Raw genomic sequence first — 12,128 nt, forward strand, 5'->3', positions numbered from 1 at the left:
GCTAAACAACCTTTGGCAACAGACCTAGCACAAATGTAGCAAGCTAGGTTGTGACTGTTTCTATAACAGTTTAGTGTTAATATTAAACAAAGAGCAAATGTGTTGAAAAAAAGACATATTTATTTGTCTGTGAGCTATACCTTATTGAAGATTGGCTATTTTAGTAGTTGGAACAAAAGCCTAATATCATACATAGTCTAGCTGGTCTATATACCTATAAGAAATAAAACATACTTAACACAGCTGACAAATAATTTCAGCATGCATTTTAAAAAGATCATATGGGGCATATTCGAGTAAATGGTGAACAATCGTCAGCTACCTACTATTAAACGCCATCACGCATACTGCTATTGCTGGTTGGTCTTGGCTTTAGTTTTCATTTTTATAACTTTACACTAAAAAGAAAATTTACTCTGAATGGCATATTATTTCAGAGCGATAGGTTTTATAAAAATGGAACCAATTTTTTTCACCAAATTTCTGGTTTCACGATAAAGCATAGCCTACTCACTGATAATGAGCCAATCAAGTCAAAATAACAGACATAAACATGAAACACTCCTAATACACATGAATACATCAGCTCGTCAGAAACGACGTCAATGTGAGTGAATTCGTTCGATATTTCTTGAGTGCACTTCCGCCTTCAGGTTATCAACCTGTATGTGATTAACTACTCACTGTAAGATCCCCTAAAGTTAACAGTGGCACATCTTTTATACGTATATGATGTCCCTTTATAGCTTGCTCAGACAGGTTTCACTCAATAGTCAGTTTGTCTATTCTTACTAAGTTGCTAGACCGGGAAAGGATTCTTGCATTCCTTAGGAATACCTCCTGAACACCATAAACATCCGGAAATGCTAAGTGGATTAGCAAACCACTGTATACAGAGCAGTATATTTCAAATTAAAATTATTTGTATTGATTGGCATAGTGGAGGCAAATAGCTAGGTGGGTGTGCATATTATATTACCTTAAGATGGATTGATCAGTAAGCGCGTTGTTAGGTGGAGTTTGTATAGCAAGAATCCTTGATGCACATCTTCTATTGATTAGCCATTATTGAAACTGTATAGCTATCGCAATGTGAGGCTTCTCTTTCTAGCCAGAAACTACCTGTCATGTCTTGTAACACCACAATCTGCTTTCACGTCCAAAATCAAACATTATAAAAACTTTAATTTATACTGATTACAGAATTTGTATTCATGTAATAAGGGCTAAAACAAACTTTTTAACAATGGATAAATATGATTAGGATTTTGCATGGCAACCCGACTTCTTGAATGCATCAAAAACATATTACTACTTCGTCTTACTACAGGAATATATTGACTACTCTAATGTCAATAAAAAGACAAGCAAAGACTAGGTTAATAACTAGACAGGGAGTCCGGCAGCAATAAAGGTCAGCGCCCTTTGGAATTCTTCAGATCGGTCAAGCATCCCTATGTGGTCTCAACACAATTCTGTCTGTTCTCAAGGAGAATAAATTGGGTCATTTTCATAGCAAGACAAAAGTGCCTGTGGCTAAAGCAGCGATCACGTTCTATGTAACTTATTTTAATATGGCTTCCTACCCACTCAATGCTTGAGCGGTCACTTTGAGACAACAGGGTCATAGTGACTTTTGGTAATAACACGAATCAGCATTATTCAGACAGGTGTCAGATGACCAGTCGTGTGATTAATCCTGAGGAAAAGAGGAAACAACTTGCCTTTAAACCTTATCATGCTTTAACAGCCTTACTAGCCCCAGTCAGCCTTCAGTCTAGAGTTTCAGGACAGATGGATCATCAGTTGTCAGCTCTTGATTTCTAATGTCAACATTTATAAACACGCCAGCAAGCTGATCAGCTGTACCTGCATGTCCTAGTATGTGCAGATTAGTAGTAACAATGTCTGACCATACCACTATTGTTATGTGACATGAAACAAAGTGCTGCAATACACCAGACAATTATTGATCGAAAAAAAGAATGCCTTGAGTAACACCTGTACTTTGGCAACCAAGAATTAAGACGGACCCGCTTCTAATACCAAACATCTCCCTGGTGTAATGGCTATTTTAAAATATGGCAAGAAAACAGCGTGGCTTGAAAGCAACTTTGCCGTCAGACAAAAAATGGTTTAAAAACATCAGCGTTGACATTTTATATTTCGTATGTTGTGAAGTAATACAGCATGTTTACCTAAATGAATTCGTTGAACCTCCTTGCATGACGACAATAACCTACAGTCATCTATATATTACATAAACAGCAAAAAATAAAAATCCTACAAAGACTTAGCGGAAACAAGCCATGTAATACAGATATTCACCTGATTGATTACTAACGGACTAATTTTTTCAAGTGACACCAGTGGGTTAAGTCAGTACATCCATCAGCATCAGAACTCTTGCTTGTCATGAATGGCACACATTGGCCAGAGCATTCCATCTGTGAACACATCCTACTAGCTAGCTGCAGTCACACGGAATAATTTATCAACATTGAGGCATCTCGTGAAATAACTGCAAAGCCGCTCGGTGGGACAAAAAGTGACTAGACTACCATAAACATATCAGCTTGGGTTGAAGCTTGAGGGGAACTGTTCTTGCGACTGGCAAATGTTTTTTATTATTATGCATATATCCTTTTATTTCTTGGCTATGCGGTTACGAGTTTTGAATAGTTTGCATCTGTTGTCGATATGACCAAAAATAATATTAGGAAGGGTAGCTGAATATATTAGGCTCTATTTATAGCTAACAAAGCTATGATGTGCATCTTACTAGGCAAGATATTACAATATGACTACCACATAATAAGTGGGACACTACAACCAAACATTCTCAACCCATAACTTATTAAAAATAATGCTTGTGTTATGCACATAAAAACAGTTTTATTACAGCTTTACGCATTTAAAAACTGTTTTTAGGCATCCAAAAATACTTACGAACAACAAACAAGCACAAATCCCTCATTTAGCGGAACAAGCAGAAATCACTCTTACTAAGTTAATTAATAATAGCATTACTCAAAGCATGGTTCCCAAACAGATGAAAATTGCTAGAATTAAGACTGTGTTTAATAAAGGTGATCGTGTTCAATGTTCAAATTATCGACCGATATCTATTTACCTATTTTTAGCAAAATATTAGAGAGGCTAGTAAATGATCAAATAATAAACTATCTTGAACTAAATAGCTTGTTGAATAACTATCAATTTGGTTTTAGAGCAAAACGTGGGACTTCTGACGCTTTGTCAGCTTTTACAAATAAAACATTTGAGGCTTTTAATAAAGGAAACAGTGTTTTAAGAATTTTTATTGATTTCAGCAAAGCATTTGACACCATTAACCATGATACACTTTTACGAAAACTAAATTAAATTTGAGTAGTCAAAGTATTAATTGTGTTACAAGCTACTTACGCGACAGATTTCAATGAGCAAAAGTTAGACTTTCCTCTGAAAAGCGCGTAACCTGCGAGGTTCCACAAGATTCTATTTTGGGCCCAACACTGTTTCTGATTTATATAAACGATCTTTGCAAATCATTAAAATGCTTACAACCTATTCTTTATGCAGATTACACCACTCTTTCTCTAGAATCAAGTAACCTTAACAACATGTTACCTCAGATAAATGCAGATTTGGAAATCATCCGATGCTGGTGCATCAGTAACCAACTCACAATCAATATTGAGAAAACTAATTATATGCTTATGAAAAATCCGCAAAACAAATTTAATTTAAAAATGATTTCCCTGCTAATAGGAAATAACATAATAAACCAGACTGATCATTTTAAATTCCTAGGTGTTTGGCTTGATAATAATCTGAACTGGTCTACCCATATATCTAACATACTAGTGGACCTTCGTCCAGCGGTTGGACTTTTTTATAGGTTATCAAAGTACTTCCCACGAGAAATAATGATTACATTATATAACTCCTTAGTAAATTCTAAACTTATTTACTGCCTCGAATCTTGGGGCAACTCACCCGACATATTTTTAAATAAAATTAAAGTCTTTCAGAAAAAGCTAGTGCGAATTATATGTCATAAACCCTTTGACTATCCATCAAAAGAATTGTTTACACAAACTAATATTTTACCAATAGATAAGTTATATACATTAAAGCTGCTGCTAAGGGGTCATACTGTATTTCATTCATCTGGGAATGGGGGAGTACGACACTCTTATAGCACTCGTCACTCTCTTCTAAATCTTCATATTCCCTTATTTACATCTAGTGCTGGGCAAAAAACTATTCAATATCAAACAACCTTTCATTGGAATAACCTACCTGACAGATTAAAGAAAATTGTAAATAAATTTGACTTTAAAAAACAAGTAAAATGCTATCTCCTGTCTCTCTGACTGGGGTGGGCTGAGGCCCGCCTTTGTCCTGCTGCTGTTAACTGTTTTTTTTTTAAATTGATGCTAGGTTCTGTCTCTCTGTTTTTTTACTGCTGTTAATATATCACATAAGATACAACATCAGACTAATGAATGTTAACACTTCCCATTGAATCGATCAATCCATTTATATGCTATGAATGATAACGTATGGCTGAAATTGCACTTCACGGCAATTTGCTGAATTAGAATTTTCGACCCATTAAAACTTTATATCGATATACAACGGCCAGCGTAAACAAACCAGTATTTAGATGGTTGCATGCCATGCCTCTGTAAAACATTGAAGCCTTTAAAGATCATTACCAATGTACCAAGTCATACCTCGACATATGAGCGCCCCAACATACAAGAAAATCAAGATACGAGCAGTATTTTGAGCAAGTGTCTTCTTTGAGATAAGAGTAATATTTGCGATACAAGCCGGTTTTTGCAAGAGGCCGCTTTCGAGAACAGCATCGCTTGATCTTTCTAGTCAAAGTAGTTTGAAAGTTTTTAAAAGGTTGGCTAAAAGTTATAGTGAATGCAAGGAAAAACATCTAACTGGAAATATCTAATAAACAATTGAGACAACAAAATTAAAGTTTAGCAAAAGACTAAAACTTAACTTCAAGTGTGTATTTAGTAAGCTACATTCATATTAGTTAAATTCAAAATTTCTGTTACGTAGCATCACAAAAGTTTAGTGTATCGAAGGGTTGCTGTCAAGTCTTTCGCAGACCACTATTAGCCATTACATCAGTCTCGAAGGTAACAACTTACAGTAAGGTACAGAGTAATGTTACATTTCAATGCAGATTTTACTAATTAAATAGGTATTTGTTACTTTGTTAGCATAAGCACTAAATTACAACGGTTAAAAACACATTTTTCCACAGTAATATCCTGGTTTATGTAGGTTTTTCATAGAATGGTATCGGATTAATTGGTATAAAAATTTTTTATTTTAGATAGAAAATAGTGCTTTGACATACAAGCTTAGTCTAGAACGCATTAAGCTTGTATGTCAAGGTATTACTGTACATCATCTAAAGATAGATCAACTGTTACATGTATATAAAATGCTATGAAACAAAAAATCTAAGAGACACTATATATGTTGAGCAAATAGTCATGAATGGTCCCAACTGTTTTTTAGTTATATACACAACAACGTCAGAACCTCTCCCACAATAAGTTTTAATTGTATATATTTAGAATGATTAAAAAGTTAGCTCCAACCTCAATGAAAATGCCAAAGTGAGTAAAGACAGGCTTGAGTCTTAATATCGGTTATTTGACATGTTACGCAAGTCACAAAAACTGCAGACTCTGACGCTATATGAAGGTTTAAAAATATGCATTAGTATATGTTTGTGCATGCAATGATGTAACTAACAGCCTGAATGTCACCTATATGCATTTAGTGTTTAGACTAGTGCGCACGGAGAAGGTAACAAACAAAACCTTCAAAGACCTGGTCTTAACTACAGCAAATAATAGATTAGACAAGTAGATTAGACCAAATCCGAACAAGCCAAATATAGGCACACAATATAACTGATCACATGTAACATTTATCAGCAGTTTGAAACACTGAGATGGCAATAGCAAGTATGACTCATGGTGATACACAGAGACTAATTCGAATTCTAAATCTCTAAGTAATTTGTAGATGTGAGTACGGGTGAAACTTGGAAAATAATATCAATTAAGATTGGTGAATTATTTCATTAACTTCACAAAATGTGATGATTATCATGGCTGAGTATATGGTTGACCTTGGGTGGTTGCCACCTAACAGAGCAATTGTTACCTTCTTAATTTTGATCGAAGCAGACATAAACAAAGGTTGTTTTTGAAAAAAAATAAACATGTGTTTCTGCTATTCCAGTTTCTATTACGGACAAAGCAGAAGAAAAATTCCATGCTATTATATCATGTTCTGTTCTTTCCAAACAACTGGAAAACTGAGCGAACAAGAGAATATACTAAAAGTGCTAATTAATCAACGTAATATTGACAAGAAAAGTGGAGAGCAATTAAGAAATACTCTTCAGGGACTGAGAGGCTATTTTACTATAGGAAGACCAGCACTGCTAAGTGCTGTTTGACCACCATGAATATGTCAAGGACCATCTCACTTCCAGACAACTAGCATTGCTATATCACAATGTACTTCTCAAACTGGAGCAGGTATACCATTAGTCAGCCAATTATGTCAGTCAGTTACGATCTGACTAGATACACAAACGGAATGGGAACAATGCACAGAGGGAATAGGCCTGTTGCGTAGCCACTAGTCACGGTAGCCACTACTACATCATTGATGGTGAATCGTTTCAAAACGAACATGTTGGGCTTCACTGGTAAAAGTACCACCAATATGCATCTGTGATTCGTTGAAATGGTTGATTATATGATTATAGCGATTTCAAATGCATTTCATTGATTTTCAATACACCAACATTTCATCCAAGATTGGATTTTGAATGACTACGAAAAGAAGGCTTCACACACAACTATTAATATATATATATATGCACAAGGATATCCTCCCTTGTAACAGATATATGAAAGCCATCAGTTTATATTGCGACTATTTATAAAACATTTCAGATAACTTTTTTGGCAGTAAAATCTATTAACATTCTTTCTATAATTTGATTTGTCTTGATCCTAAAGTATTTTTGCATTCCCTTGTTTTCATTCCCAACTTGTAGCTTTTATTTTTGAATAGTGCTATCACCAAATATCGATGATCTATATTAGATAATATTTATTTTGATGAGACTTCAGTAACTATATTGAAAAATCCAGCAACGACATCATGGCCTTCACATAGCTGAGAAAAATTATCATTGGTCACTCTATTTGTAGCTAGGCCTTTATGTTTGTCGACGGCTATGAGTCAATTTTGATTGTAAAGAGCGAATTTTTGGCAATGGAAATCATTAGTAAAAATACCAACGCCACAACATTAGAACAGAAAACAAAGTAAGGGGTATCAACCCACAACACATAACATTTACAATCAGATCAGCTATGTTCTTTACAGATTTGAATGAAAATTTTTAGTGGCTTGCGCTTTGCGAGATTTTTTTAATTAGTAGCTCAGACAGGGCCTGCTAGTTGGCTTGATCCCGAGCAAGAGCGGTAAAAACAGTAAATAATAACCAACAGCTTGCAGACAATAACAGGGTCTACACAATATAAACTGAACACTTGGCCAACTGTGGAAAGTAAACTAGCATACCAAATTAACCATGCATTATATTACCTGAGATCAGTGAGGAAAGAGGTAATGGAGAAGAGTGGGCAGAAACTTTCCGAACCACACTCCAACAACCTTACAATAAATATATTAGGACAAATTAATGATTCCCAGATGCTAGACCTGCCCTCATCACTGTCATAGCTACTAGTAAAGTTAGAAATGTAGAACGGGATTGGTCACAAAGTTCATATGATGCAGCATAATGAGTGAAAACATATAGAAATACATGTAACTTACAAAGTCGGAATACAGCTCATCACTATTTTTTGTGAATAAATGCTTCAGGCTATCTAGTTACATGTATTGTACTGCATAATTATACATCAAAAATTCAGTAAGTGATAGTGATAGTTAATTTCTTTGACTTTTCTTAGGACATTTGAAACTTTTCAAAGCAATCGGACGCAAGCACAGCCTTGTCTGCTGAATAAGAATTGACTACGAAGGTTCCTGTCTGAAACAGGTATTGGTCTTTTTATGTACATGTAACACGCATGTGTAATAATAGCATAGAAGTTTTAACTCGTATACTGACAGCCACCCAAGGGAGCATGGACTTAGCACTCACCATTTCTTCTATTTGCCTCGTGCTACCAATACTAATAAATACATATTTTTAGCAATAATACATGACTGACTTACCTTATCAAAGGTTTTCTTGATAATAGATGCAACAGCTTTCAAAACAAATATGTCTAAAAGAACTTTGGGCTTGATTGTCTTTTCATCCACATGAATTGGCCTGACCTTTCGGGGCATGCTAGACTACAAGAATAGTACAGACTCATAGTCATCTTGACACCTACGGAGCATACTATGTCCTCCCAGACCAAACTGTTAAATTGTACACCCAAAACAAACAGTCTAAAGATAAAAAACACGTTGAAGGCTGTTGAAGGATTTATAATAATTTGAACAAATTGTGGTGTTAACCTACCGATCCTGATCAGCTAAATTTTAACTACAACAACATTGTTCACTAAATCATGGAGGATGATCCACAACATTCGTAATTGGTTGCATAAACTACCAACATGGCGCGCATCATATTGATAATGAGTACCATCAGCAAGGTACCGCTCTAACACATAGGTCAGATACGAAACCTACCATTGAGATGCTACCCGGGACAGCTCAATTTTTACTTATGATCGTCTCAATACATGAATTTTTTCAATATGATGTAAATGTGAGTAAATATAAGACTACAGTTGAAGTAATCTCCAGGATATGAAGTTCAAAGTTGTTGAAAACTATAAAAGACCGGTGCGCCGTTTGCGATTTGCCAGTAGATAAGTTATATTCTTTATTTTCCTTCTGAAGTGCCCATTCATTTCTTTCTATATCTTTTCTAGACATTCTCATCAATCTGAATCAATTTAAACTTCTATCATTCTCATACTCACTATTACCTACACACTGTTACTCTGAAATATACTTACATCTGTCCATAAACACAAGACATAGACACAGGAGTTAACACGTGGGTCATGATGATGAATTCAAAGGCGTTTATGGACTGATGTAAGTATATTTCAGAGTAATAGTGAGTAAGAGAATGATAGAAATTTATGTTGATTCAGATTGATGAGAATGTCTAAAAAAGAATTAGAAAGAAATGAATGGGCACTTCAGGAGGAAAATAAAGAATAATTTATCCACTGGCAAATCGAAAATGGCGTACCGGTCTTTAATAGAAAACATCGCAGTTTTATAAGAGGAAGTAATTGATGACAAAAATAAATGAAGTGTAAGAAATATAAAAATAATTAAGACTTGAAGTTAGTTTAAATTTTAGCTAGGCTAAATTAGAAAAAAAGGTTATGCTGCATATTTCTTTGACCACCTTTACCACCGTTCACATGTCTACTAAGTAAAGAAAGAACCAATAAAATCCTTTTCTACTGATTATCATTTTATTAATATGATTTTCTATATTGAACTCAGTTTTTGCATTTAGTTTTTTATACTTTTAATACCATGTCTAAGTAACTATCTGCAGTATTTATCAGAGAATTATCATGTGTTTGAGCTTTGGAATTGATCAAACAAATTAGTGTATTCATATCAAAACATTCAATTTTTAGCACTAACATATAAATTTTAACATTTGACGCATTAATTTTTTCAATGGAGGCGCTATCAATATATAGCTATTTTTAATATCGATAATATTACCTGTTATATCATGAAGATATTCATTGAGTACTGTTTTCTATGAGACTCAAGGCAACCGTGCCTCAGTAATAATCAGTCATCTCTTATAACTTCCTAAAATTATGAAGTGCAAGTTGAGAAATAATGACACATTTCAACTAGCACTTTGGGTAATAAACCTGAAAGTCAAATTACACAGCTGATGTCATCTTGGAAGCCAAAGAAACTTTTTTTTAATTTTCATTCGACTCACATATATGTTGGCGCCTATACTATATGCTATCAGACAATCTGCAGCAATAGCATAGAGCAGAGTGAAAACTTACAAATCGTCAGCTTGAAAATAGCTAAAATATTAATACTGTTAAATAACAATTTTCAATCATCTATATAGCTAAATTTAGTGTAAAATACTTATAGGGTTAAATGTCCTATCCAGCCATATCCAGTAAAACAATCTATTAACAACACACTCTTACGCAGAGACATTTAGGTATGGATAGCAATAAAATGGACACATCTGTGATTTACTAATATTTTAATGTAAGCTAGTTGCGTCCAAGATTGGCTTTCAAATGGCAATGATATCATAGCCTCACACAAAGAACTATTTATCTGCGAACAGAGCTATTCTCATTTTAACATATATCCGAAATCTTTTATAACAATTGGAACTGGTTATAAAGCATTCAAACTGTTTTTTAAGTAACTAAATGCGTTAAAACTTTTTTTCTATAGTTTGATTCATGTTATGAACTTGACGAATTTTTGTACTTCACTATTTTCATCATTAGCGTTGAATGTTTTTCTTTTAGCACAATATAGGAATATTACTATTTAAACAAAACCTATAGCATACTAAGTCATCGATTATTCATGTCACAGTACAAATATCTTGACAATACATCCGTAATGGTACTGGAAATTTCAGCAAGGATGTTATGGTCTTTAGACAATTGAGGCAAATTTTCATCGGTCAAATTATTTGTTAACATGATGTATCCTTTAGTAACATTGATGTGTGTAGCCACAAGATATAGCTACACTATTTATTGGTGAAGCGTTTTGGCAGTGTTGAGGCAGGCCTTTAGATTGTAATTAAAATGTATTATTGGCAATTTTGAATAGACAAAATAGAGCGCCTAATTTGAAACATAAACAAGCAACTGAATTGTTTATACAACAATGTGGATTAGAGTTGGTATGTTTTAGATTTTGATGAAAATATGACATTAACTGCTGGTTGTACTTCTATTTTAGTAGATCAAATAATAATTGGTATAATCAAACCCAATTCAGTCAAATCGAAAATTTCTAAGTGACATGTGCTGCAAGCATGAACCATCACTTGTAGGACTTGCAGTGAATGCATTAGTAATCACTGTTTGCTCTCCGTGAAGCACGAGTTTGGTTATTTATATAATTTTAATCATTAAATGGCCACCAGAGTGCCACAAGTACACAGAAAAAGGTGCCATTAACAACAAGACAAACAAAGGTGTTTAATAAGAATACTGTCAATTAATAAAAGAGGATTTTTGGTTGACAAACAAATAGGAGCTTCGTTGTTGCTATAAACTTAATTAATGAAACAGATGAATTTTCAACATGATGGGTCAACTACGTAAAATAATTAAAACACAGATTAATGATGAGAGAAGGGGATGGCCAACGCACACACCTTACTCGGTAAAATGTGTCCACCATGTAAAATTGGTTTATAAAAACGTAGAAAACTAGTAATTAGTAGCTTCTGTGTATTTCATAAATCTGAATTTCTTTACTTCACTTGAAAGTACATATTATATAAATATTGTATAATGCATGAAACCAAATTGATGCAATCAAAATTATTTCAGTCCATTTAACGTGCAGCAGATGTATGTATATTTTGCAAGAGTTTGTGAACTGAATTTTTCTTGATACCAACCCAAATTCTCAAAGATGTGATTGAAAAACCAAAATAATAAACACGCCAGGGAAACACGTTGGAACACGGTGTCGCTTCGAACATTGAAAAACATAATCTATAGGATTTAAACAGTTCCCATTTACTAAAACGTACAAAAAAATCAAAATGTGTCACAAAAATCGTTCCGTCAAAAATAATTAATAAATAACTGTGATACGACGAACATGCGCAACTTATTTTTTAATAAAAGTACAACTTGAGGCTCAAAGTACGACAACTTAGAGGTTTAAACGGAAGCTTTTACTTTTCATTCGATATACATGTATAAATAGTTTGAATCAAAAATACTGCTGTTACATTATTTAAATTTACAAAAAACAGCAAT

General features: G+C 34.0%; 1 protein-coding gene across 2 annotated transcripts in view; it reads right to left on the reverse strand.

Moving 5' to 3' along the window:
• The window catches only part of LOC137395315 (uncharacterized), a 45,852-nt gene extending 35,906 nt beyond the window's left edge, over positions 1-9,946 (reverse strand). For both annotated transcript variants that reach the window (XM_068082213.1, XM_068082212.1), the window contains exons 1-2: positions 9,853-9,946; positions 8,317-8,439 (exon numbers count right to left, since the gene is read on the reverse strand). The gene's annotated coding sequence lies outside the window, so the exon portion shown is untranslated. The remainder of the gene's footprint in view (positions 1-8,316; positions 8,440-9,852) is intronic.
• Positions 9,947-12,128: the final 2,182 nt, after the last annotated feature.

The sequence above is a fragment of the Watersipora subatra genome, chromosome 4 (assembly GCF_963576615.1).
Source record: "Watersipora subatra chromosome 4, tzWatSuba1.1, whole genome shotgun sequence".
In the NCBI taxonomy this organism is placed as follows: domain Eukaryota; kingdom Metazoa; phylum Bryozoa; class Gymnolaemata; order Cheilostomatida; family Watersiporidae; genus Watersipora; species Watersipora subatra.